This window comes from Daphnia pulicaria, chromosome 7 (assembly GCF_021234035.1).
Source record: "Daphnia pulicaria isolate SC F1-1A chromosome 7, SC_F0-13Bv2, whole genome shotgun sequence".
Taxonomy (NCBI): domain Eukaryota; kingdom Metazoa; phylum Arthropoda; class Branchiopoda; order Diplostraca; family Daphniidae; genus Daphnia; species Daphnia pulicaria.
In genome coordinates, this window is record NC_060919.1 from 109075 (window position 1) to 135417 (window position 26343).

Consider the following 26343-nt stretch of genomic DNA (forward strand, 5'->3'; position numbering starts at 1 on the left):
AATGTCCCAGGCAAAAACGGTCACATCTGATCATTATGAGGCGTAAAGAGTCTGCAATTGTGCAATGCTAGGCAAAACATGTGGTACTGGAGATGCAGGGTATCGATCCCCGTACTTCTCGCATGCTAAGCGAGCGCTCTACCATCTGAGCTACATCCCCATGAAATGCAACACTTGAAGTGATTATAGACAACAATAATAAAATCAGAATGGATCTTCTAGGGCTCATCCGGGAATCGAACCCGGGACCTCTCGCACCCTAAGCGAGAATCATACGACTAGACCAATGAGCCGTGTTCAAAGAGTGTCAAAATGTGTTTCGAGCGTCTATGTCTAAAGTGAATTGCTTGTCTTTTGAGTTATGCGATTGGGTTCACTTTGTAGCTGTGACGAAAAAGATTGGCCGTCACCCGGACTATTCTTGTTTGATTTACATTTTGAATGTGCCGAAATAGCTCAGTTGGGAGAGCGTTAGACTGAAGATCTAAAGGTCCCTGGTTCGATCCCGGGTTTCGGCAGGAATCTTCGTTCAAAATCCCATATGGTCTAGTGGCTAGGATACCTGGCTTTCACCCAGGAGGCTCGGGTTCGATTCCCGGTATGGGAACGGAGAGATACGTTTTATTCAGGAATTCTATTGTTTCAATTCTTTTCGTTTATTTGCGGATATTTCCGGTGTTACAGTAACAAGTTGGAAATCAGCAAAGATAATCCCAATTTGATGTTGGTCCGTGTGGGGTGCGGAAGTTCCTCTGGAGTTGGTCCCGGTAGGGTGGAAGGCAACAGACGGCGTGGCAGTTTTCGTACCTGCCATCTAGTAGTATTTGGGAGAGTCAAAATCAGTATTTCGAAAAAGATTGCATTATTGGAAAAGATCAAAGCGTCGGTATCGATGATTTCCCGTAATGTCCCAGGCAAAAACGGTCACATCTGATCATTATGAGGCGTAAAGAGTCTGCAATTGTGCAATGCTAGGCAAAACATGTGGTACTGGAGATGCAGGGTATCGATCCCCGTACTTCTCGCATGCTAAGCGAGCGCTCTACCATCTGAGCTACATCCCCATGAAATGCAACACTTGAAGTGATTATAGACAACAATAATAAAATCACAATGGATCTTCTAGGGCTCATCCGGGAATCGAACCCGGGACCTCTCGCACCCTAAGCGAGAATCATACGACTAGACCAATGAGCCGTGTTCAAAGAGTGTCAAAATGTGTTTCGAGCGTCTATGTCTAAAGTGAATTGCTTGTCTTTTGAGTTATGCGATTGGGTTCACTTTGTAGCTGTGACGAAAAAGATTGGCCGTCACCCGGACTATTCTTGTTTGATTTACATTTTGAATGTGCCGAAATAGCTCAGTTGGGAGAGCGTTAGACTGAAGATCTAAAGGTCCCTGGTTCGATCACGGGTTTCGGCAGGAATCTTCGTTCAAAATCCCATATGGTCTAGTGGCTAGGATACCTGGCTTTCACCCAGGAGGCTCGCGTTCGATTCCTGGTATGGGAACGGAGAGATACGTTTTATTCAGGAATTCTATTGTTTCAATTCTTTTCGTTTATTTGCGGATATTTCCGGTGTTACAGTAACAAGTTGGAAATCAGCAAAGATAATCCCAATTTGATGTTGGTCCGTGTGGGGTGCGGAAGTTCCTCTGGAGTTGGTCCCGGTAGGGTGGAAGGCAACAGACGGCGTGGCAGTTTTCGTACCTGCCATCTAGTAGTATTTGGGAGAGTCAAAATCAGTATTTCGAAAAAGATTGCATTATTGGAAAAGATCAAAGCGTCGGTATCGATGATTTCCCGTAATGTCCCAGGCAAAAACGGTCACATCTGATCATTATGAGGCGTAAAGAGTCTGCAATTGTGCAATGCTAGGCAAAACATGTGGTACTGGAGATGCAGGGTATCGATCCCCGTACTTCTCGCATGCTAAGCGAGCGCTCTACCATCTGAGCTACATCCCCATGAAATGCAACACTTGAAGTGATTATAGACAACAATAATAAAATCAGAATGGATCTTCTAGGGCTCATCCGGGAATCGAACCCGGGACCTCTCGCACCCTAAGCGAGAATCATACGACTAGACCAATGAGCCGTGTTCAAAGAGTGTCAAAATGTGTTTCGAGCGTCTATGTCTAAAGTGAATTGCTTGTCTTTTGAGTTATGCGATTGGGTTCACTTTGTAGCTGTGACGAAAAAGATTGGCCGTCACCCGGACTATTCTTGTTTGATTTACATTTTGAATGTGCCGAAATAGCTCAGTTGGGAGAGCGTTAGACTGAAGATCTAAAGGTCCCTGGTTCGATCCCGGGTTTCGGCAGGAATCTTCGTTCAAAATCCCATATGGTCTAGTGGCTAGGATACCTGGCTTTCACCCAGGAGGCTCGGGTTCGATTCCCGGTATGGGAACGGAGAGATACGTTTTATTCAGGAATTCTATTGTTTCAATTCTTTTCGTTTATTTGCGGATATTTCCGGTGTTACAGTAACAAGTTGGAAATCAGCAAAGATAATCCCAATTTGATGTTGGTCCGTGTGGGGTGCGGAAGTTCCTCTGGAGTTGGTCCCGGTAGGGTGGAAGGCAACAGACGGCGTGGCAGTTTTCGTACCTGCCATCTAGTAGTATTTGGGAGAGTCAAAATCAGTATTTCGAAAAAGATTGCATTATTGGAAAAGATCAAAGCGTCGGTATCGATGATTTCCCGTAATGTCCCAGGCAAAAACGGTCACATCTGATCATTATGAGGCGTAAAGAGTCTGCAATTGTGCAATGCTAGGCAAAACATGTGGTACTGGAGATGCAGGGTATCGATCCCCGTACTTCTCGCACGCTAAGCGAGCGCTCTACCATCTGAGCTACATCCCCATGAAATGCAACACTTGAAGTGATTATAGACAACAATAATAAAATCAGAATGGATCTTCTAGGGCTCATCCGGGAATCGAACCCGGGACCTCTCGCACCCTAAGCGAGAATCATACGACTAGACCAATGAGCCGTGTTCAAAGAGTGTCAAAATGTGTTTCGAGCGTCTATGTCTAAAGTGAATTGCTTGTCTTTTGAGTTATGCGATTGGGTTCACTTTGTAGCTGTGACGAAAAAGATTGGCCGTCACCCGGACTATTCTTGTTTGATTTACATTTTGAATGTGCCGAAATAGCTCAGTTGGGAGAGCGTTAGACTGAAGATCTAAAGGTCCCTGGTTCTATCCCGGGTTTCGGCAGGAATCTTCGTTCAAAATCCCATATGGTCTAGTGGCTAGGATACCTGGCTTTCACCCAGGAGGCTCGGGTTCGATTCCCGGTATGGGAACGGAGAGATACGTTTTATTCAGGAATTCTATTGTTTCAATTCTTTTCGTTTATTTGCGGATATTTCCGGTGTTACAGTAACAAGTTGGAAATCAGCAAAGATAATCCCAATTTGATGTTGGTCCGTGTGGGGTGCGGAAGTTCCTCTGGAGTTGGTCCCGGTAGGGTGGAAGGCAACAGACGGCGTGGCAGTTTTCGTACCTGCCATCTAGTAGTATTTGGGAGAGTCAAAATCAGTATTTCGAAAAAGATTGCATTATTGGAAAAGATCAAAGCGTCGGTATCGATGATTTCCCGTAATGTCCCAGGCAAAAACGGTCACATCTGATCATTATGAGGCGTAAAGAGTCTGCAATTGTGCAATGCTAGGCAAAACAGTGTAGGGTGGAAGGCAACAGACGGCGTGGCAGTTTTCGTACCTGCCATCTAGTAGTATTTGGGAGAGTCAAAATCAGTATTTCGAAAAAGATTGCATTATTGGAAAAGATCAAAGCGTCGGTATCGATGATTTCCCGTAATGTCCCAGGCAAAAACGGTCACATCTGATCATTATGAGGCGTAAAGAGTCTGCAATTGTGCAATGCTAGGCAAAACATGTGGTACTGGAGATGCAGGGTATCGATCCCCGTACTTCTCGCATGCTAAGCGAGCGCTCTACCATCTGAGCTACATCCCCATGAAATGCAACACTTGAAGTGATTATAGAAAACAATAATAAAATCAGAATGGATCTTCTAGGGCTCATCCGGGAATCGAACCCGGGACCTCTCACACCCTAAGCGAGAATCATACGACTAGACCAATGAGCCGTGTTCAAAGAGTGTCAAAATGTGTTTCGAACGTCTATGTCTAAAGTGAATTGCTTGTCTTTTGAGTTATGCGATTGGGTTCACTTTGTAGCTGTGACGAAAAAGATTGGCCGTCACCCGGACTATTCTTGTTTGATTTACATTTTGAATGTGCCGAAATAGCTCAGTTGGGAGAGCGTTAGACTGAAGATCTAAAGGTCCCTGGTTCGATCCCGGGTTTCGGCAGGAATCTTCGTTCAAAATCCCATATGGTCTAGTGGCTAGGATACCTGGCTTTCACCCAGGAGGCTCGGGTTCGATTCCCGGTATGGGAACGGAGAGATACGTTTTATTCAGGAATTCTATTGTTTCAATTCTTTTCGTTTATTTGCGGATATTTCCGGTGTTACAGTAACAAGTTGGAAATCAGCAAAGATAATCCCAATTTGATGTTGGTCCGTGTGGGGTGCGGAAGTTCCTCTGGAGTTGGTCCCGGTAGGGTGGAAGGCAACAGACGGCGTGGCAGTTTTCGTACCTGCCATCTAGTAGTATTTGGGAGAGTCAAAATCAGTATTTCGAAAAAGATTGCATTATTGGAAAAGATCAAAGCGTCGGTATCGATGATTTCCCGTAATGTCCCAGGCAAAAACGGTCACATCTGATCATTATGAGGCGTAAAGAGTCTGCAATTGTGCAATGCTAGGCAAAACATGTGGTACTGGAGATGCAGGGTATCGATCCCCGTACTTCTCGCATGCTAAGCGAGCGCTCTACCATCTGAGCTACATCCCCATGAAATGCAACACTTGAAGTGATTATAGACAACAATAATAAAATCAGAATGGATCTTCTAGGGCTCATCCGGGAATCGAACCCGGGACCTCTCACACCCTAAGCGAGAATCATACGACTAGACCAATGAGCCGTGTTCAAAGAGTGTCAAAATGTGTTTCGAACGTCTATGTCTAAAGTGAATTGCTTGTCTTTTGAGTTATGCGATTGGGTTCACTTTGTAGCTGTGACGAAAAAGATTGGCCGTCACCCGGACTATTCTTGTTTGATTTACATTTTGAATGTGCCGAAATAGCTCAGTTGGGAGAGCGTTAGACTGAAGATCTAAAGGTCCCTGGTTCGATCCCGGGTTTCGGCAGGAATCTTCGTTCAAAATCCCATATGGTCTAGTGGCTAGGATACCTGGCTTTCACCCAGGAGGCTCGGGTTCGATTCCCGGTATGGGAACGGAGAGATACGTTTTATTCAGGAATTCTATTGTTTCAATTCTTTTCGTTTATTTGCGGATATTTCCGGTGTTACAGTAACAAGTTGGAAATCAGCAAAGATAATCCCAATTTGATGTTGGTCCGTGTGGGGTGCGGAAGTTCCTCTGGAGTTGGTCCCGGTAGGGTGGAAGGCAACAGACGGCGTGGCAGTTTTCGTACCTGCCATCTAGTAGTATTTGGGAGAGTCAAAATCAGTATTTCGAAAAAGATTGCATTATTGGAAAAGATCAAAGCGTCGGTATCGATGATTTCCCGTAATGTCCCAGGCAAAAACGGTCACATCTGATCATTATGAGGCGTAAAGAGTCTGCAATTGTACTCAATTAGCTCCACCTTAACTGGGTGTGGACACGATGTATTACAGCCATTTGACGCAACACAAAAACAAAAGAAAAACGGATTGTCTTCTTCGGGCGATAACGCCCCTTGCCACCTCAGACGCTTTTCGGCTTTGACGCAACGCAGTCATGGCTGGTTCTAGCCCAAGTTCAAGTCCTACTTCCAGTTCCAGTTCAAATTCATCAAGAGATTCTCGTCGAAACAATCGTGATCGTGATCGAGCAAATCGCAACCGTGAAAGAAGAGACATCAACCAGGAAGATCAAGATATCCTAGATCGGGCACGTGAGCAAGAACTGCGAGACCGTGAACTTCAGGCCCAACGAGAGCGTGAGCAGCAAGATGAAGACCGACGGAGGCGAGGAGATCAGCCGCAAGAAGGCGATGCAGGTGGTGCTGGTGGCGCGGGAGGTGCTGGTGGTATCGGCGTTCCTGAACCCCCAAGGGAGAACCTGCCACGGAAATTTGCAGTCCCCAGAAGACGCATGCGGGTCGTCAGAGACTGGATGACTTCAACCCTGAGTCCTTCGGAAGCCAAGCAGCTACGGGAGAGTTTTTTGCCCAGCTTTTCTGACACTGATTTTGATTTAAAATGTCATCAGGTGGATTCCTCTCTTGCCCGTCGTTTCAAAGATCTCAAGTGCCCCGAAATGGTGAAGGCGGAGGCTACTGAAAAAACCCTGAAAGCTGAACAGTATAAGGTCCTAGATGTCGCTCGCCCTCTTCTTTATCTGAAAGAGCAGATGGCCGAAGGAGAACTTCAAAACTCGCCCATGGCGGAGGCTGTCGATGTCGCCCTGCGTTTGTGGGGCCACACTTTCCATGGAATCACGGCCAACCGCCGCGAAAATTTATTGAAGGTGTCCGATCCGAAGTTCGTCTCCTTGTTAAAGGAACCGGAACGTTTTAAGGCTAAACAGTGTGGAGCCCTGTTCGGCAGTCACTTCATTAAGGAGATGGTTAGAGAGGCGACTAACGACCAGAAATTGAGGAACATCGGACGCCCGGCAGGCCAATCATCGAGCTTCAAAAGTCGCTACCCACCCACCAACTATAATCCTAGAAATTCCGCAAGCGGCTATCACCGTAACGGCTTCAATGGTGGCAACCGAGGAGGCAACTTCGGTGGTTCCAGCAACTCGAATGGAGGCTATAGGAACAACAAGCAGAAATCGAGCCAAAGGTATGTGCCAATTTTATCGGCGCCTAAACAAGCCGCGTGTTTTCCCCCGGTTGGGGGTAGGTTAAAATTTTTCGTAGATTTCTGGCACTCGATTTCGAATGATCCGTGGATCATTCAGAGTGTAAGCGAGGGCGTTCAAATTGATTTCGTGTCCCCCCCGTTTCAAACACACCCCCAGGGTAATATGCAGATGGGCAAAGATCAGTTAGAAATCTGTGATCAGGAAGTAAAATCTCTTTTGGAAAAGGGGGCCATCGAACCGATTGAACCAGAAGGGGGTTTTATCAGTGGTCTATTTGTGATCCCGAAACGTACAGGAGGTTTCAGGCCCATCGTAAATTTGAAAGCGCTCAACAAATTTGTTAGGCCCGTTCACTTTAAAATGGAAGGTATTCCCCTCCTCCAAGAGCTGATCCGCCCAGGTGATTTCTTTACTAAAATTGATCTGAAAGATGCGTATCTAACCCTCCCCCTGCGCAAGGAGGATCGGAAGTTTGTAAAAGTAAAATGGGGGGAGGTTTTCTATCAGTTTAAAACCCTGGCCTTCGGTTTGTCGTCCGCACCTTGGATTTTTACTAAAGTTTTAAAGCCAGTCATAACTTTCCTAAGGAAACAAGGGGTCCGTCTCATAATTTACCTTGACGACATTCTTTTGCTTAACAATTGCGAGGAAGGGGCGAGGAAAGATTTTTTATTAGCCAAAGAAATATTAGAAAACTGCGGTTTTTTAATAAACATTGAAAAAACTATCGAAGAGCCAACGCAGATCATTGAATATCTGGGTTTGATTGTAAATTCCCTCCACCTTTCCCTCTCTCTGCGTCATGAAAAGTTGGTCGAAATTTTGCATTTATGTAACGACTTAATGAAGCGGGAAACAGCTTCGCTCCGGGAGATTTCGAAAATTTTAGGGAATTTAGCTTGGGCAGTCAAATGCATTCCTTTCGCACAGGCCCACTACAGAGCACTGCAACGTTTTCATATAAATGGAAATTCTAGATTCAATGGATCACTTAGCGCTATCGTGAAGCTAGACAGAGAGTCGCGGGACAATCTAAAATGGTGGGTTGACAACATTGAGTCCTTAAACGGCCGGGCCATGACAGCTGTAGAACCCGATATTATTATATACTCGGACGCGTCAAAAAAAGGATGGGGGGGAGTACAAAACGGTATTACGACAAGAGGACCCTGGTCGGAAGATGACAGGGATCGACACATTAATGAACTCGAATTACTGGCGGGTCTGTTTTCATTGAAAGCCTTTACGGGGAATTTATGCAAAATTTCCGTCCGTCTTATGATGGATAATTTCACGGCAGTGCAATATGTAAACAAAGCAGGTGGGACCAAGTCAGCCAATCTTAACGCTATCATGTTAGATATCGTATCTTGGTGTGAAAGTAGACAGATTGCGATCCAGGCGGTACACGTACCAGGTATTTTGAATGTGGTTGCAGATCACCAGTCCAGGCTGAATCTGGAAGCCGGCGATTGGAAACTACGGCCGGACTATTTCAAGCAAATAGCGTCCCTGTGGAACCCGCAAATAGATTTATTTGCAGCAGCTTGGAACCGTCAGCTGGACAAGTTCATCAGTTGGCAGCCACAGCCGGACGCGATGGCAGTGGATGCATTCACGATGGATTGGGGCAAATTGAGAGGCTATGCGTTCCCGCCGTTCAAACTCATTCACAGATGCTTGTTAAAGATCTGGAGGGATCAAGCGGATGCGCTTCTGCTGACGCCGGTCTGGCCAGCACAACCTTGGTGGCCAACAATAATGGAGTTGGCATACCAACCGCCTCGTATCCTGAAACCGGTGGCGAATCTACTGTCGGATCCGGAAGGGAACCCTCATCCACTGCTGGCTCGAGGGTCACTGCTAATGGTCGCATGGGCCTTATCAGGCAAAGACTCGAAAACAAAGGCCTTTCGGACAAAGTGGTCCACCTACTCCTGGCAGGAAATCGTGAGGCCACATCAACTGCCTACCAGAGCTGCTGGAACGGTTGGGTCAGTTGGTGTACAGAACGGGATCAAGATCCCGTGTCTCCTGCTCTAGGTACGATTTTAGAATTTTTGTCCGACCTCCACGGAAAAGGTTTGGCTTATAGATCGATCAATGTGTATCGTTCGATGCTCTCGGGTACGCTGGAACAGATGGAAGGCTATGATGTCGGCAAGCATCCATTAGTCATCAAGTTAATGCAGGGAATTTTTAATTCCACTCCACCGAAGCCAAAATATACCGAATTTTGGGATGTCGGGGTTGTCTTGCGCCATTTACAATCACTTGGACCGGATGTAGACTTGAGCCTCACCTCCTTGTCGCATAAACTTGTCATCTTGTTAGCTCTTACATCCTTATTTAGAGTTTCCGAAATTGCAGCAATTGATTCGGAGTCAATAGTTTTCTCGGGTCCAGTCGTGAAGTTCGCCTTATTGAAGCTGAGGAAGAATCAACGCAAGTCGAACGATATCCAATCCTTCTCTTTGTGTAAGCTGGACCCCCCTTCCAACCTTTGCCCAGTCCTGTGCCTTGAAAGGTACGTAAATTTGACTCGATCGTTCAGAGAAAGCCGGCCCCCTTCCAGCCTGATTTTGGGCATTAAATCTCCACACGCTCCAATCGGAGCTTCATCTATTGCCCGTTGGATTAAATCGGTGTTAGCCGACGCAGGGGTCGACACATCGGTATATAGCGCTCATTCTACCCGTGGGGCTTCGGCCTCCAAAGCTAAATCTTCCGGCCTGCCTATCGAAACAATCCTTCGTACGGGTAGCTGGGCAACGGAAAGTGTGTTTTCCTCACACTATAATAAAAGAATCGTCTCCGAAAATTTCCAAAATGCAATTCTGGGAGTAGAGTGAATACTAGACTTCTAAATCACCCAGTTAAGGTGGAGCTAATTGAGTACAATTAGGAAATTGCTCGAGATCGCGTAGCGATCGATGAGCAGTTGGAATTGTATGAAATTAGAGAGACCTTAACTAAGTTAAGGCACCCACCCACCATCCCAACAGTTGATAAATGTTCTTTTTTGTATTCACAGGGGTCGCGGCAATGGCTATTGACCGTCACCCAGTCATCAAGATGCAGAGGATTCCGTTACCCACAGAAGAATTACTATTTATTAGTTATGTATAGGAAGCCTTAAAGGTCTGAGGTGGCAAGGGGCGTTATCGCCCGAAGAAGACAATCCGTTTTTCTTTTGTTTTTGTGTTGCGTCAAATGGCTGTAATACATCGTGTCCACACCCAGTTAAGGTCTCTCTAATTTCATACAATTCCAACTGCTCATCGATCGCTACGCGATCTCGAGCAATTTCCTAATTGTGCAATGCTAGGCAAAACATGTGGTACTGGAGATGCAGGGTATCGATCCCCGTACTTCTCGCATGCTAAGCGAGCGCTCTACCATCTGAGCTACATCCCCATGAAATGCAACACTTGAAGTGATTATAGACAACAATAATAAAATCAGAATGGATCTTCTAGGGCTCATCCGGGAATCGAACCCGGGACCTCTCGCACCCTAAGCGAGAATCATGCGACTAGACCAATGAGCCGTGTTTAAAGAGTGTCAAAATGTGTTTCGAGCGTCTATGTCTAAAGTGAATTGCTTGTCTTTTGAGTTATGCGATTGGGTTCACTTTGTAGCTGTGACGAAAAAGATTGGCCGTCACCCGGACTATTCTTGTTTGATTTACATTTTGAATGTGCCGAAATAGCTCAGTTGGGAGAGCGTTAGACTGAAGATCTAAAGGTCCCTGGTTCGATCCCGGGTTTCGGCAGGAATCTTCGTTCAAAATCCCATATGGTCTAGTGGCTAGGATACCTGGCTTTCACCCAAGAGGCTCGGGTTCGATTCCCGGTATGGGAACGGAGAGATACGTTTTATTCAGGAATTCTATTGTTTCAATTCTTTTCGTTTATTTGCGGATATTTCCGGTGTTACAGTAACAAGTTGGAAATCAGCAAAGATAATCCCAATTTGATGTTGGTCCGTGTGGGGTGCGGAAGTTCCTCTGGAGTTGGTCCCGGTAGGGTGGAAGGCAACAGACGGCGTGGCAGTTTTCGTACCTGCCATCTAGTAGTATTTGGGAGAGTCAAAATCAGTATTTCGAAAAAGATTGCATTATTGGAAAAGATCAAAGCGTCGGTATCGATGATTTCCCGTAATGTCCCAGGCAAAAACGGTCACATCTGATCATTATGAGGCGTAAAGAGTCTGCAATTGTGCAATGCTAGGCAAAACATGTGGTACTGGAGATGCAGGGTATCGATCCCCGTACTTCTCGCATGCTAAGCGAGCGCTCTACCATCTGAGCTACATCCCCATGAAATGCAACACTTGAAGTGATTATAGACAACAATAATAAAATCAGAATGGATCTTCTAGGGCTCATCCGGGAATCGAACCCGGGACCTCTCGCACCCTAAGCGAGAATCATACGACTAGACCAATGAGCCGTGTTCAAAGAGTGTCAAAATGTGTTTCGAGCGTCTATGTCTAAAGTGAATTGCTTGTCTTTTGAGTTATGCGATTGGGTTCACTTTGTAGCTGTGACGAAAAAGATTGGCCGTCACCCGGACTATTCTTGTTTGATTTACATTTTGAATGTGCCGAAATAGCTCAGTTGGGAGAGCGTTAGACTGAAGATCTAAAGGTCCCTGGTTCGATCCCGGGTTTCGGCAGGAATCTTCGTTCAAAATCCCATATGGTCTAGTGGCTAGGATACCTGGCTTTCACCCAGGAGGCTCGGGTTCGATTCCCGGTATGGGAACGGAGAGATACGTTTTATTCAGGAATTCTATTGTTTCAATTCTTTTCGTTTATTTGCGGATATTTCCGGTGTTACAGTAACAAGTTGGAAATCAGCAAAGATAATCCCAATTTGATGTTGGTCCGTGTGGGGTGCGGAAGTTCCTCTGGAGTTGGTCCCGGTAGGGTGGAAGGCAACAGACGGCGTGGCAGTTTTCGTACCTGCCATCTAGTAGTATTTGGGAGAGTCAAAATCAGTATTTCGAAAAAGATTGCATTATTGGAAAAGATCAAAGCGTCGGTATCGATGATTTCCCGTAATGTCCCAGGCAAAAACGGTCACATCTGATCATTATGAGGCGTAAAGAGTCTGCAATTGTGCAATGCTAGGCAAAACAGTGTAGGGTGGAAGGCAACAGACGGCGTGGCAGTTTTCGTACCTGCCATCTAGTAGTATTTGGGAGAGTCAAAATCAGTATTTCGAAAAAGATTGCATTATTGGAAAAGATCAAAGCGTCGGTATCGATGATTTCCCGTAATGTCCCAGGCAAAAACGGTCACATCTGATCATTATGAGGCGTAAAGAGTCTGCAATTGTGCAATGCTAGGCAAAACATGTGGTACTGGAGATGCAGGGTATCGATCCCCGTACTTCTCGCATGCTAAGCGAGCGCTCTACCATCTGAGCTACATCCCCATGAAATGCAACACTTGAAGTGATTATAGACAACAATAATAAAATCAGAATGGATCTTCTAGGGCTCATCCGGGAATCGAACCCGGGACCTCTCACACCCTAAGCGAGAATCATACGACTAGACCAATGAGCCGTGTTCAAAGAGTGTCAAAATGTGTTTCGAACGTCTATGTCTAAAGTGAATTGCTTGTCTTTTGAGTTATGCGATTGGGTTCACTTTGTAGCTGTGACGAAAAAGATTGGCCGTCACCCGGACTATTCTTGTTTGATTTACATTTTGAATGTGCCGAAATAGCTCAGTTGGGAGAGCGTTAGACTGAAGATCTAAAGGTCCCTGGTTCGATCCCGGGTTTCGGCAGGAATCTTCGTTCAAAATCCCATATGGTCTAGTGGCTAGGATACCTGGCTTTCACCCAGGAGGCTCGGGTTCGATTCCCGGTATGGGAACGGAGAGATACGTTTTATTCAGGAATTCTATTGTTTCAATTCTTTTCGTTTATTTGCGGATATTTCCGGTGTTACAGTAACAAGTTGGAAATCAGCAAAGATAATCCCAATTTGATGTTGGTCCGTGTGGGGTGCGGAAGTTCCTCTGGAGTTGGTCCCGGTAGGGTGGAAGGCAACAGACGGCGTGGCAGTTTTCGTACCTGCCATCTAGTAGTATTTGGGAGAGTCAAAATCAGTATTTCGAAAAAGATTGCATTATTGGAAAAGATCAAAGCGTAGGTATCGATGATTTCCCGTAATATCCCAGGCAAAAACGGTCACATCTGATCATTATGAGGCGTAAAGAGTCTGCAATTGTGCAATGCTAGGCAAAACATGTGGTACTGGAGATGCAGGGTATCGATCCCCGTACTTCTCGCATGCTAAGCGAGCGCTCTACCATCTGAGCTACATCCCCATGAAATGCAACACTTGAAGTGATTATAGACAACAATAATAAAATCAGAATGGATCTTCTAGGGCTCATCCGGGAATCGAACCCGGGACCTCTCACACCCTAAGCGAGAATCATACGACTAGACCAATGAGCCGTGTTCAAAGAGTGTCAAAATGTGTTTCGAACGTCTATGTCTAAAGTGAATTGCTTGTCTTTTGAGTTATGCGATTGGGTTCACTTTGTAGCTGTGACGAAAAAGATTGGCCGTCACCCGGACTATACTTGTTTGATTTACATTTTGAATGTGCCGAAATAGCTCAGTTGGGAGAGCGTTAGACTGAAGATCTAAAGGTCCCTGGTTCGATCCCGGGTTTCGGCAGGAATCTTCGTTCAAAATCCCATATGGTCTAGTGGCTAGGATACCTGGCTTTCACCCAGGAGGCTCGGGTTCGATTCCCGGTATGGGAACGGAGAGATACGTTTTATTCAGGAATTCTATTGTTTCAATTCTTTTCGTTTATTTGCGGATATTTCCGGTGTTACAGTAACAAGTTGGAAATCAGCAAAGATAATCCCAATTTGATGTTGGTCCGTGTGGGGTGCGGAAGTTCCTCTGGAGTTGGTCCCGGTAGGGTGGAAGGCAACAGACGGCGTGGCAGTTTTCGTACCTGCCATCTAGTAGTATTTGGGAGAGTCAAAATCAGTATTTCGAAAAAGATTGCATTATTGGAAAAGATCAAAGCGTCGGTATCGATGATTTCCCGTAATGTCCCAGGCAAAAACGGTCACATCTGATCATTATGAGGCGTAAAGAGTCTGCAATTGTACTCAATTAGCTCCACCTTAACTGGGTGTGGACACGATGTATTACAGCCATTTGACGCAACACAAAAACAAAAGAAAAACGGATTGTCTTCTTCGGGCGATAACGCCCCTTGCCACCTCAGACGCTTTTCGGCTTTGACGCAACGCAGTCATGGCTGGTTCTAGCCCAAGTTCAAGTCCTACTTCCAGTTCCAGTTCAAATTCATCAAGAGATTCTCGTCGAAACAATCGTGATCGTGATCGAGCAAATCGCAACCGTGAAAGAAGAGACATCAACCAGGAAGATCAAGATATCCTAGATCGGGCACGTGAGCAAGAACTGCGAGACCGTGAACTTCAGGCCCAACGAGAGCGTGAGCAGCAAGATGAAGACCGACGGAGGCGAGGAGATCAGCCGCAAGAAGGCGATGCAGGTGGTGCTGGTGGCGCGGGAGGTGCTGGTGGTATCGGCGTTCCTGAACCCCCAAGGGAGAACCTGCCACGGAAATTTGCAGTCCCCAGAAGACGCATGCGGGTCGTCAGAGACTGGATGACTTCAACCCTGAGTCCTTCGGAAGCCAAGCAGCTACGGGAGAGTTTTTTGCCCAGCTTTTCTGACACTGATTTTGATTTAAAATGTCATCAGGTGGATTCCTCTCTTGCCCGTCGTTTCAAAGATCTCAAGTGCCCCGAAATGGTGAAGGCGGAGGCTACTGAAAAAACCCTGAAAGCTGAACAGTATAAGGTCCTAGATGTCGCTCGCCCTCTTCTTTATCTGAAAGAGCAGATGGCCGAAGGAGAACTTCAAAACTCGCCCATGGCGGAGGCTGTCGATGTCGCCCTGCGTTTGTGGGGCCACACTTTCCATGGAATCACGGCCAACCGCCGCGAAAATTTATTGAAGGTGTCCGATCCGAAGTTCGTCTCCTTGTTAAAGGAACCGGAACGTTTTAAGGCTAAACAGTGTGGAGCCCTGTTCGGCAGTCACTTCATTAAGGAGATGGTTAGAGAGGCGACTAACGACCAGAAATTGAGGAACATCGGACGCCCGGCAGGCCAATCATCGAGCTTCAAAAGTCGCTACCCACCCACCAACTATAATCCTAGAAATTCCGCAAGCGGCTATCACCGTAACGGCTTCAATGGTGGCAACCGAGGAGGCAACTTCGGTGGTTCCAGCAACTCGAATGGAGGCTATAGGAACAACAAGCAGAAATCGAGCCAAAGGTATGTGCCAATTTTATCGGCGCCTAAACAAGCCGCGTGTTTTCCCCCGGTTGGGGGTAGGTTAAAATTTTTCGTAGATTTCTGGCACTCGATTTCGAATGATCCGTGGATCATTCAGAGTGTAAGCGAGGGCGTTCAAATTGATTTCGTGTCCCCCCCGTTTCAAACACACCCCCAGGGTAATATGCAGATGGGCAAAGATCAGTTAGAAATCTGTGATCAGGAAGTAAAATCTCTTTTGGAAAAGGGGGCCATCGAACCGATTGAACCAGAAGGGGGTTTTATCAGTGGTCTATTTGTGATCCCGAAACGTACAGGAGGTTTCAGGCCCATCGTAAATTTGAAAGCGCTCAACAAATTTGTTAGGCCCGTTCACTTTAAAATGGAAGGTATTCCCCTCCTCCAAGAGCTGATCCGCCCAGGTGATTTCTTTACTAAAATTGATCTGAAAGATGCGTATCTAACCCTCCCCCTGCGCAAGGAGGATCGGAAGTTTGTAAAAGTAAAATGGGGGGAGGTTTTCTATCAGTTTAAAACCCTGGCCTTCGGTTTGTCGTCCGCACCTTGGATTTTTACTAAAGTTTTAAAGCCAGTCATAACTTTCCTAAGGAAACAAGGGGTCCGTCTCATAATTTACCTTGACGACATTCTTTTGCTTAACAATTGCGAGGAAGGGGCGAGGAAAGATTTTTTATTAGCCAAAGAAATATTAGAAAACTGCGGTTTTTTAATAAACATTGAAAAAACTATCGAAGAGCCAACGCAGATCATTGAATATCTGGGTTTGATTGTAAATTCCCTCCACCTTTCCCTCTCTCTGCGTCATGAAAAGTTGGTCGAAATTTTGCATTTATGTAACGACTTAATGAAGCGGGAAACAGCTTCGCTCCGGGAGATTTCGAAAATTTTAGGGAATTTAGCTTGGGCAGTCAAATGCATTCCTTTCGCACAGGCCCACTACAGAGCACTGCAACGTTTTCATATAAATGGAAATTCTAGATTCAATGGATCACTTAGCGCTATCGTGAAGCTAGACAGAGAGTCGCGGGACAATCTAAAATGGTGGGTTGACAACATTGAGTCCTTAAACGGCCGGGCCATGACAGCTGTAGAACCCGATATTATTATATACTCGGACGCGTCAAAAAAAGGATGGGGGGGAGTACAAAACGGTATTACGACAAGAGGACCCTGGTCGGAAGATGACAGGGATCGACACATTAATGAACTCGAATTACTGGCGGGTCTGTTTTCATTGAAAGCCTTTACGGGGAATTTATGCAAAATTTCCGTCCGTCTTATGATGGATAATTTCACGGCAGTGCAATATGTAAACAAAGCAGGTGGGACCAAGTCAGCCAATCTTAACGCTATCATGTTAGATATCGTATCTTGGTGTGAAAGTAGACAGATTGCGATCCAGGCGGTACACGTACCAGGTATTTTGAATGTGGTTGCAGATCACCAGTCCAGGCTGAATCTGGAAGCCGGCGATTGGAAACTACGGCCGGACTATTTCAAGCAAATAGCGTCCCTGTGGAACCCGCAAATAGATTTATTTGCAGCAGCTTGGAACCGTCAGCTGGACAAGTTCATCAGTTGGCAGCCACAGCCGGACGCGATGGCAGTGGATGCATTCACGATGGATTGGGGCAAATTGAGAGGCTATGCGTTCCCGCCGTTCAAACTCATTCACAGATGCTTGTTAAAGATCTGGAGGGATCAAGCGGATGCGCTTCTGCTGACGCCGGTCTGGCCAGCACAACCTTGGTGGCCAACAATAATGGAGTTGGCATACCAACCGCCTCGTATCCTGAAACCGGTGGCGAATCTACTGTCGGATCCGGAAGGGAACCCTCATCCACTGCTGGCTCGAGGGTCACTGCTAATGGTCGCATGGGCCTTATCAGGCAAAGACTCGAAAACAAAGGCCTTTCGGACAAAGTGGTCCACCTACTCCTGGCAGGAAATCGTGAGGCCACATCAACTGCCTACCAGAGCTGCTGGAACGGTTGGGTCAGTTGGTGTACAGAACGGGATCAAGATCCCGTGTCTCCTGCTCTAGGTACGATTTTAGAATTTTTGTCCGACCTCCACGGAAAAGGTTTGGCTTATAGATCGATCAATGTGTATCGTTCGATGCTCTCGGGTACGCTGGAACAGATGGAAGGCTATGATGTCGGCAAGCATCCATTAGTCATCAAGTTAATGCAGGGAATTTTTAATTCCACTCCACCGAAGCCAAAATATACCGAATTTTGGGATGTCGGGGTTGTCTTGCGCCATTTACAATCACTTGGACCGGATGTAGACTTGAGCCTCACCTCCTTGTCGCATAAACTTGTCATCTTGTTAGCTCTTACATCCTTATTTAGAGTTTCCGAAATTGCAGCAATTGATTCGGAGTCAATAGTTTTCTCGGGTCCAGTCGTGAAGTTCGCCTTATTGAAGCTGAGGAAGAATCAACGCAAGTCGAACGATATCCAATCCTTCTCTTTGTGTAAGCTGGACCCCCCTTCCAACCTTTGCCCAGTCCTGTGCCTTGAAAGGTACGTAAATTTGACTCGATCGTTCAGAGAAAGCCGGCCCCCTTCCAGCCTGATTTTGGGCATTAAATCTCCACACGCTCCAATCGGAGCTTCATCTATTGCCCGTTGGATTAAATCGGTGTTAGCCGACGCAGGGGTCGACACATCGGTATATAGCGCTCATTCTACCCGTGGGGCTTCGGCCTCCAAAGCTAAATCTTCCGGCCTGCCTATCGAAACAATCCTTCGTACGGGTAGCTGGGCAACGGAAAGTGTGTTTTCCTCACACTATAATAAAAGAATCGTCTCCGAAAATTTCCAAAATGCAATTCTGGGAGTAGAGTGAATACTAGACTTCTAAATCACCCAGTTAAGGTGGAGCTAATTGAGTACAATTAGGAAATTGCTCGAGATCGCGTAGCGATCGATGAGCAGTTGGAATTGTATGAAATTAGAGAGACCTTAACTAAGTTAAGGCACCCACCCACCATCCCAACAGTTGATAAATGTTCTTTTTTGTATTCACAGGGGTCGCGGCAATGGCTATTGACCGTCACCCAGTCATCAAGATGCAGAGGATTCCGTTACCCACAGAAGAATTACTATTTATTAGTTATGTATAGGAAGCCTTAAAGGTCTGAGGTGGCAAGGGGCGTTATCGCCCGAAGAAGACAATCCGTTTTTCTTTTGTTTTTGTGTTGCGTCAAATGGCTGTAATACATCGTGTCCACACCCAGTTAAGGTCTCTCTAATTTCATACAATTCCAACTGCTCATCGATCGCTACGCGATCTCGAGCAATTTCCTAATTGTGCAATGCTAGGCAAAACATGTGGTACTGGAGATGCAGGGTATCGATCCCCGTACTTCTCGCATGCTAAGCGAGCGCTCTACCATCTGAGCTACATCCCCATGAAATGCAACACTTGAAGTGATTATAGACAACAATAATAAAATCAGAATGGATCTTCTAGGGCTCATCCGGGAATCGAACCCGGGACCTCTCGCACCCTAAGCGAGAATCATGCGACTAGACCAATGAGCCGTGTTTAAAGAGTGTCAAAATGTGTTTCGAGCGTCTATGTCTAAAGTGAATTGCTTGTCTTTTGAGTTATGCGATTGGGTTCACTTTGTAGCTGTGACGAAAAAGATTGGCCGTCACCCGGACTATTCTTGTTTGATTTACATTTTGAATGTGCCGAAATAGCTCAGTTGGGAGAGCGTTAGACTGAAGATCTAAAGGTCCCTGGTTCGATCCCGGGTTTCGGCAGGAATCTTCGTTCAAAATCCCATATGGTCTAGTGGCTAGGATACCTGGCTTTCACCCAAGAGGCTCGGGTTCGATTCCCGGTATGGGAACGGAGAGATACGTTTTATTCAGGAATTCTATTGTTTCAATTCTTTTCGTTTATTTGCGGATATTTCCGGTGTTACAGTAACAAGTTGGAAATCAGCAAAGATAATCCCAATTTGATGTTGGTCCGTGTGGGGTGCGGAAGTTCCTCTGGAGTTGGTCCCGGTAGGGTGGAAGGCAACAGACGGCGTGGCAGTTTTCGTACCTGCCATCTAGTAGTATTTGGGAGAGTCAAAATCAGTATTTCGAAAAAGATTGCATTATTGGAAAAGATCAAAGCGTCGGTATCGATGATTTCCCGTAATGTCCCAGGCAAAAACGGTCACATCTGATCATTATGAGGCGTAAAGAGTCTGCAATTGTGCAATGCTAGGCAAAACATGTGGTACTGGAGATGCAGGGTATCGATCCCCGTACTTCTCGCATGCTAAGCGAGCGCTCTACCATCTGAGCTACATCCCCATGAAATGCAACACTTGAAGTGATTATAGACAACAATAATAAAATCAGAATGGATCTTCTAGGGCTCATCCGGGAATCGAACCCGGGACCTCTCGCACCCTAAGCGAGAATCATACGACTAGACCAATGAGCCGTGTTCAAAAAGTGTCAAAATGTGTTTCGAGCGTCTATGTCTAAAGTGAATTGCTTGTCTTTTGAGTTATGCGATTGGGTTCACTTTGTAGCTGTGACGAAAAAGATTGGCCGTCACCCGGACTATTCTTGTTTGATTTACATTTTGAATGCGCCGAAATAGCTCAGTTGGGAGAGCGTTAGACTGAAGATCTAAAGGTCCCTGGTTCGATCCCGGGTTTCGGCAGGAATCTTCGTTCAAAATCCCATATGGTCTAGTGGCTAGGATACCTGGCTTTCACCCAGGAGGCTCGGGTTCGATTCCCGGTATGGGAACGGAGAGATACGTTTTATTCAGGAATTCTATTGTTTCAATTCTTTTCGTTTATTTGCGGATATTTCCGGTGTTACAGTAACAAGTTGGAAATCAGCAAAGATAATCCCAATTTGATGTTGGTCCGTGTGGGGTGCGGAAGTTCCTCTGGAGTTGGTCCCGGTAGGGTGGAAGGCAACAGACGGCGTGGCAGTTTTCGTACCTGCCATCTAGTAGTATTTGGGAGAGTCAAAATCAGTATTTCGAAAAAGATTGCATTATTGGAAAAGATCAAAGCGTCGGTATCGATGATTTCCCGTAATGTCCCAGGCAAAAACGGTCACATCTGATCATTATGAGGCGTAAAGAGTCTGCAATTGTGCAATGCTAGGCAAAACATGTGGTACTGGAGATGCAGGGTATCGATCCCCGTACTTCTCGCATGCTAAGCGAGCGCTCTACCATCTGAGCTACATCCCCATGAAATGCAACACTTGAAGTGATTATAGACAACAATAATAAAATCAGAATGGATCTTCTAGGGCTCATCCGGGAATCGAACCCGGGACCTCTCGCACCCTAAGCGAGAATCATACGACTAGACCAATGAGCCGTGTTCAAAGAGTGTCAAAATGTGTTTCGAGCGTCTATGTCTAAAGTGAATTGCTTGTCTTTTGAGTTATGCGATTGGGTTCACTTTGTAGCTGTGACGAAAAAGATTGGCCGTCACCCGGACTATTGTTGTTTGATTTACATTTTGAATGTGCCGAAATAGCTCAGTTGGGAGAGCGTTAGACTGAAGATCTAAAGGTCCCTGGTTCGATCCCGGGTTTCGGCAGGAATCTTCGTTCAAAATCCCATATGGTCTAGTGGCTAGGATACCTGGCTTTCACCCAGAAGGCTCGGGTTCGATTCCCGGTATGGGAACGGAGAGATACGTTTTATTCAGGAATTCTATTGTTTCAATTCTTTTCGTTTATTTGCGGATATTTCCGGTGTTACAGTAACAAGTTGGAAATCAGCAAAGATAATCCCAATTTGATGTTGGTCCGTGTGGGGTGCGGAAGTTCCTCTGGAGTTGGTCCCGGTAGGGTGGAAGGCAACAGACGGCGTGGCAGTTTTCGTACCTGCCATCTAGTAGTATTTGGGAGAGTCAAAATCAGTATTTCGAAAAAGATTGCATTATTGGAAAAGATCAAAGCGTCGGTATCGATGATTTCCCGTAATGTCCCAGGCAAAAACGGTCACATCTGATCATTATGAGGCGTAAAGAGTCTGCAATTGTGCAATGCTAGGCAAAACAGTGTAGGGTGGAAGGCAACAGACGGCGTGGCAGTTTTCGTACCTGCCATCTAGTAGTATTTGGGAGAGTCAAAATCAGTATTTCGAAAAAGATTGCATTATTGGAAAAGATCAAAGCGTCGGTATCGATGATTTCCCGTAATGTCCCAGGCAAAAACGGTCACATCTGATCATTATGAGGCGTAAAGAGTCTGCAATTGTGCAATGCTAGGCAAAACATGTGGTACTGGAGATGCAGGGTATCGATCCCCGTACTTCTCGCATGCTAAGCGAGCGCTCTACCATCTGAGCTACATTCCCATGAAATGCAACACTTGAAGTGATTATAGACAACAATAATAAAATCAGAATGGATCTTCTAGGGCTCATCCGGGAATCGAACCCGGGACCTCTCGCACCCTAAGCGAGAATCATACGACTAGACCAATGAGCCGTGTTCAAAGAGTGTCAAAATGTGTTTCGAGCGTCTATGTCTAAAGTGAATTGCTTGTCTTTTGAGTTATGCGATTGGGTTCACTTTGTAGCTGTGACGAAAAAGATTGGCCGTCACCCGGAATATTCTTGTTTGATTTACATTTTGAATGTGCCGAAATAGCTCAGTTGGGAGAGCGTTAGACTGAAGATCTAAAGGTCCCTGGTTCGATCCCGGGTTTCGGCAGGAATCTTCGTTCAAAATCCCATATGGTCTAGTGGCTAGGATACCTGGCTTTCACCCAGGAGGTTCGGGTTCGATTCCCGGTATGGGAACGGAGAGATACGTTTTATTCAGGAATTCTATTGTTTCAATTCTTTTCGTTTATTTGCGGATATTTCCGGTGTTACAGTAACAAGTTGGAAATCAGCAAAGATAATCCCAATTTGATGTTGGTCCGTGTGGGGTGCGGAAGTTCCTCTGGAGTTGGTCCCGGTAGGGTGGAAGGCAACAGACGGCGTGGCAGTTTTCGTACCTGCCATCTAGTAGTATTTGGGAGAGTCAAAATCAGTATTTCGAAAAAGATTGCATTATTGGAAAAGATCAAAGCGTCGGTATCGATGATTTCCCGTAATGTCCCAGGCAAAAACGGTCACATCTGATCATTATGAGGCGTAAAGAGTCTGCAATTGTGCAATGCTAGGCAAAACATGTGGTACTGGAGATGCAGGGTATCGATCCCCGTACTTCTCGCATGCTAAGCGAGCGCTCTACCATGTGAGCTACATCCCCATGAAATGCAACACTTGAAGTGATTATAGACAACAATAATAAAATCAGAATGGATCTTCTAGGGCTCATCCGGGAATCGAACCCGGGACCTCTCGCACCCTAAGCGAGAATCATACGACTAGACCAATGAGCCGTGTTCAAAGAGTGTCAAAATGTGTTTCGAGCGTCTATGTCTAAAGTGAATTGCTTGTCTTTTGAGTTATGCGATTGGGTTCACTTTGTAGCTGTGACGAAAAAGATTGGCCGTCACCCGGACTATTCTTGTTTGATTTACATTTTGAATGTGCCGAAATAGCTCAGTTGGGAGAGCGTTAGACTGAAGATCTAAAGGTCCCTGGTTCGATCCCGGGTTTCGGCAGGAATCTTCGTTCAAAATCCCATATGGTCTAGTGGCTAGGATACCTGGCTTTCACCCAGGAGGCTCGGGTTCGATTCCCGGTATGGGAACGGAGAGATACGTTTTATTCAGGAATTCTATTGTTTCAATTCTTTTCGTTTATTTGCGGATATTTCCGGTGTTACAGTAACAAGTTGGAAATCAGCAAAGATAATCCCAATTTGATGTTGGTCCGTGTGGGGTGCGGAAGTTCCTCTGGAGTTGGTCCCGGTAGGGTGGAAGGCAACAGACGGCGTGGCAGTTTTCGTACCTGCCATCTAGTAGTATTTGGGAGAGTCAAAATCAGTATTTCGAAAAAGATTGCATTATTGGAAAAGATCAAAGCGTCGGTATCGATGATTTCCCGTAATGTCCCAGGCAAAAACGGTCACATCTGATCATTATGAGGCGTAAAGAGTCTGCAATTGTGCAATGCTAGGCAAAACTTGTGGTACTGGAGATGCAGGGTATCGATCCCCGTACTTCTCGCATGCTAAGCGAGCGCTCTACCATCTGAGCTACATCCCCATGAAATGCAACACTTGAAGTGATTATAGACAACAATAATAAAATCAGAATGGATCTTCTAGGGCTCATCCGGGAATCGAACCCGGGACCTCTCGCACCCTAAGCGAGAATCATACGACTAGACCAATGAGCCGTGTTCAAAGAGTGTCAAAATGTGTGTCGAGCGTCTATGTCTAAAGTGAATTGCTTGTCTTTTGAGTTATGCGATTGGGTTCACTTTGTAGCTGTGACGAAAAAGATTGGCCGTCACCCGGACTATTCTTGTTTGATTTACATTTTGAATGTGCCGAAATAGCTCAGTTGGGAGAGCGTTAGACTGAAGATCTAAAGGTCCCTGGTTCGATCCCGGGTTTCGGCAGGAATCTTCGTTCAAAATCCCATATGGTCTAGTGGCTAGGATACCTGGCTTTCACCCAGGAGGCTCGGGTTCGATTCCCGGTATGGGAACGGAGAGATACGTTTTATTCAGGAATTCTATTGTTTCAATTCTTTTCGTTTATTTGCGGATATTTCCGGTGTTACAGTAACAAGTTGGAAATCAGCAAAGATAATCCCAATTTGATGTTGGTCCGTGTGGGGTGCGGAAGTTCCTCTGGAGTTGGTCCCGGTAGGGTGGAAGGCAACAGACGGCGTGGCAGTTTTCGTACCTGCCATCTAGTAGTATTTGGGAGAGTCAAAATCAGTATTTCGAAAAAGATTGCATTATTGGAAAAGATCAAAGCGTCGGTATCGATGATTTCCCGTAATGTCCCAGGCAAAAACGGTCACATCTGATCATTATGAGGCGTAAAGAGTCTGCAATTGTGCAATGCTAGGCAAAACATGTGGTACTGGAGATGCAGGGTATCGATCCCCGTACTTCTCGCATGCTAAGCGAGCGCTCTACCATCTGAGCTACATCCCCATGAAATGCAACACTTGAAGTGATTATAGACAACAATAATAAAATCAGAATGGATCTTCTGGGGCTCATCCGGGAATCGAACCCGGGACCTCTCGCACCCTAAGCGAGAATCATACGACTAGACCAATGAGCCGTGTTCAAAGAGTGTCAAAATGTGTTTCGAGCGTCTATGTCTAAAGTGAATTGCTTGTCTTTTGAGTTATGCGATTGGGTTCACTTTGTAGCTGTGACGAAAAAGATTGGCCGTCACCCGGAATATTCTTGTTTGATTTACATTTTGAATGTGCCGAAATAGCTCAGTTGGGAGAGCGTTAGACTGAAGATCTAAAGGTCCCTGGTTCGATCCCGGGTTTCGGCAGGAATCTTCGTTCAAAATCCCATATGGTCTAGTGGCTAGGATACCTGGCTTTCACCCAGGAGGCTCGGGTTCGATTCCCGGTATGGGAACGGAGAGATACGTTTTATTCAGGAATTCTATTGTTTCAATTCTTTTCGTTTATTTGCGGATATTTCCGGTGTTACAGTAACAAGTTGGAAATCAGCAAAGATAATCCCAATTTGATGTTGGTCCGTGTGGGGTGCGGAAGTTCCTCTGGAGTTGGTCCCGGTAGGGTGGAAGGCAACAGACGGCGTGGCAGTTTTCGTACCTGCCATCTAGTAGTATTTGGGAGAGTCAAAATCAGTATTTCGAAAAAGATTGCATTATTGGAAAAGATCAAAGCGTCGGTATCGATGATTTCCCGTAATGTCCCAGGCAAAAACGGTCACATCTGATCATTATGAGGCGTAAAGAGTCTGCAATTGTGCAATGCTAGGCAAAACATGTGGTACTGGAGATGCAGGGTATCGATCCCCGTACTTCTCGCATGCTAAGCGAGCGCTCTACCATCTGAGCTACATCCCCATGAAATGCAACACTTGAAGTGATTATAGACAACAATAATAAAATCAGAATGGATCTTCTAGGGCTCATCCGGGAATCGAACCCGGGACCTCTCGCACCCTAAGCGAGAATCATACGACTAGACCAATGAGCCGTGTTCAAAGAGTGTCAAAATGTGTTTCGAGCGTCTATGTCTAAAGTGAATTGCTTGTCTTTTGAGTTATGCGATTGGGTTCACTTTGTAGCTGTGACGAAAAAGATTGGCCGTCACCCGGACTATTGTTGTTTGATTTACATTTCGAATGTGCCGAAATAGCTCAGTTGGGAGAGCGTTAGACTGAAGATCTAAAGGTCCCTGGTTCGATCCCGGGTTTCGGCAGGAATCTTCGTTCAAAATCCCATATGGTCTAGTGGCTAGGATACCTGGCTTTCACCCAGGAGGCTCGGATTCGATTCCCGGTATGGGAACGGAGAGATACGTTTTATTCAGGAATTCTATTGTTTCAATTCTTTTCGTTTATTTGCGGATATTTCCGGTGTTACAGTAACAAGTTGGAAATCAGCAAAGATAATCCCAATTTGATGTTGGTCCGTGTGGGGTGCGGAAGTTCCTCTGGAGTTGGTCCCGGTAGGGTGGAAGGCAACAGACGGCGTGGCAGTTTTCGTACCTGCCATCTAGTAGTATTTGGGAGAGTCAAAATCAGTATTTCGAAAAAGATTGCATTATTGGAAAAGATCAAAGCGTCGGTATCGATGATTTCCCGTAATGTCCCAGGCAAAAACGGTCACATCTGATCATTATGAGGCGTAAAGAGTCTGCAATTGTGCAATGCTAGGCAAAACATGTGGTACTTGAGATGCAGGGTATCGATCCCCGTACTTCTCGCAAGCTAAGCGAGCGCTCTACCATCTGAGCTACATCCCCATGAAATGCAACACTTGAAGTGATTATAGACAACAATAATAAAATCAGAATGGATCTTCTAGGGCTCATCCGGGAATCGAACCCGGGACCTCTCGCACCCTAAGCGAGAATCATACGACTAGACCAATGAGCCGTGTTCAAAGAGTGTCAAAATGTGTTTCGAGCGT

At 45.9% G+C, this 26343-nt stretch overlaps 25 non-coding genes across 25 annotated transcripts; 12 read left to right on the forward strand and 13 right to left on the reverse strand.

The window, feature by feature from the left end:
• Nucleotides 1-221: 221 nt before the first annotated feature.
• On the reverse strand, nt 222-293 carry Trnap-agg. The gene has a single exon. It is a non-coding gene; the product is annotated as a tRNA-Pro (tRNA).
• An 832-nt stretch (nt 294-1125) lies between these two features.
• Nucleotides 1126-1197, reverse strand: Trnap-agg. Its single transcript has one exon. It is a non-coding gene; the product is annotated as a tRNA-Pro (tRNA).
• An 832-nt stretch (nt 1198-2029) lies between these two features.
• On the reverse strand, nt 2030-2101 carry Trnap-agg. The gene has a single exon. It is a non-coding gene; the product is annotated as a tRNA-Pro (tRNA).
• An 832-nt stretch (nt 2102-2933) lies between these two features.
• Nucleotides 2934-3005, reverse strand: Trnap-agg. Its single transcript has one exon. It is a non-coding gene; the product is annotated as a tRNA-Pro (tRNA).
• Nucleotides 3006-11312: 8307 nt separating this feature from the next.
• Nucleotides 11313-11384, reverse strand: Trnap-agg. Its single transcript has one exon. It is a non-coding gene; the product is annotated as a tRNA-Pro (tRNA).
• A 1364-nt stretch (nt 11385-12748) lies between these two features.
• Nucleotides 12749-12820, forward strand: Trnae-uuc. The gene has a single exon. It is a non-coding gene; the product is annotated as a tRNA-Glu (tRNA).
• Nucleotides 12821-13652: 832 nt separating this feature from the next.
• Nucleotides 13653-13724, forward strand: Trnae-uuc. Its single transcript has one exon. It is a non-coding gene; the product is annotated as a tRNA-Glu (tRNA).
• Nucleotides 13725-19691: 5967 nt separating this feature from the next.
• On the reverse strand, nt 19692-19763 carry Trnap-agg. The gene has a single exon. It is a non-coding gene; the product is annotated as a tRNA-Pro (tRNA).
• Nucleotides 19764-20005: 242 nt separating this feature from the next.
• Nucleotides 20006-20077, forward strand: Trnae-uuc. The gene has a single exon. It is a non-coding gene; the product is annotated as a tRNA-Glu (tRNA).
• A 518-nt stretch (nt 20078-20595) lies between these two features.
• Trnap-agg lies at nt 20596-20667 on the reverse strand. Its single transcript has one exon. It is a non-coding gene; the product is annotated as a tRNA-Pro (tRNA).
• Nucleotides 20668-20819: 152 nt separating this feature from the next.
• On the forward strand, nt 20820-20892 carry Trnaf-gaa. The gene has a single exon. It is a non-coding gene; the product is annotated as a tRNA-Phe (tRNA).
• An 825-nt stretch (nt 20893-21717) lies between these two features.
• Nucleotides 21718-21789, reverse strand: Trnap-agg. Its single transcript has one exon. It is a non-coding gene; the product is annotated as a tRNA-Pro (tRNA).
• Nucleotides 21790-21941: 152 nt separating this feature from the next.
• Nucleotides 21942-22014, forward strand: Trnaf-gaa. Its single transcript has one exon. It is a non-coding gene; the product is annotated as a tRNA-Phe (tRNA).
• Nucleotides 22015-22621: 607 nt separating this feature from the next.
• On the reverse strand, nt 22622-22693 carry Trnap-agg. The gene has a single exon. It is a non-coding gene; the product is annotated as a tRNA-Pro (tRNA).
• A 152-nt stretch (nt 22694-22845) lies between these two features.
• On the forward strand, nt 22846-22918 carry Trnaf-gaa. Its single transcript has one exon. It is a non-coding gene; the product is annotated as a tRNA-Phe (tRNA).
• A 17-nt stretch (nt 22919-22935) lies between these two features.
• Nucleotides 22936-23007, forward strand: Trnae-uuc. The gene has a single exon. It is a non-coding gene; the product is annotated as a tRNA-Glu (tRNA).
• Nucleotides 23008-23525: 518 nt separating this feature from the next.
• Trnap-agg lies at nt 23526-23597 on the reverse strand. Its single transcript has one exon. It is a non-coding gene; the product is annotated as a tRNA-Pro (tRNA).
• A 152-nt stretch (nt 23598-23749) lies between these two features.
• Nucleotides 23750-23822, forward strand: Trnaf-gaa. The gene has a single exon. It is a non-coding gene; the product is annotated as a tRNA-Phe (tRNA).
• A 17-nt stretch (nt 23823-23839) lies between these two features.
• Trnae-uuc lies at nt 23840-23911 on the forward strand. Its single transcript has one exon. It is a non-coding gene; the product is annotated as a tRNA-Glu (tRNA).
• A 518-nt stretch (nt 23912-24429) lies between these two features.
• Nucleotides 24430-24501, reverse strand: Trnap-agg. The gene has a single exon. It is a non-coding gene; the product is annotated as a tRNA-Pro (tRNA).
• Nucleotides 24502-24653: 152 nt separating this feature from the next.
• On the forward strand, nt 24654-24726 carry Trnaf-gaa. Its single transcript has one exon. It is a non-coding gene; the product is annotated as a tRNA-Phe (tRNA).
• A 17-nt stretch (nt 24727-24743) lies between these two features.
• On the forward strand, nt 24744-24815 carry Trnae-uuc. Its single transcript has one exon. It is a non-coding gene; the product is annotated as a tRNA-Glu (tRNA).
• Nucleotides 24816-25333: 518 nt separating this feature from the next.
• Nucleotides 25334-25405, reverse strand: Trnap-agg. The gene has a single exon. It is a non-coding gene; the product is annotated as a tRNA-Pro (tRNA).
• A 152-nt stretch (nt 25406-25557) lies between these two features.
• On the forward strand, nt 25558-25630 carry Trnaf-gaa. Its single transcript has one exon. It is a non-coding gene; the product is annotated as a tRNA-Phe (tRNA).
• Nucleotides 25631-26237: 607 nt separating this feature from the next.
• Nucleotides 26238-26309, reverse strand: Trnap-agg. Its single transcript has one exon. It is a non-coding gene; the product is annotated as a tRNA-Pro (tRNA).
• Between the last annotated feature and the right edge of the window lie 34 nt (nt 26310-26343).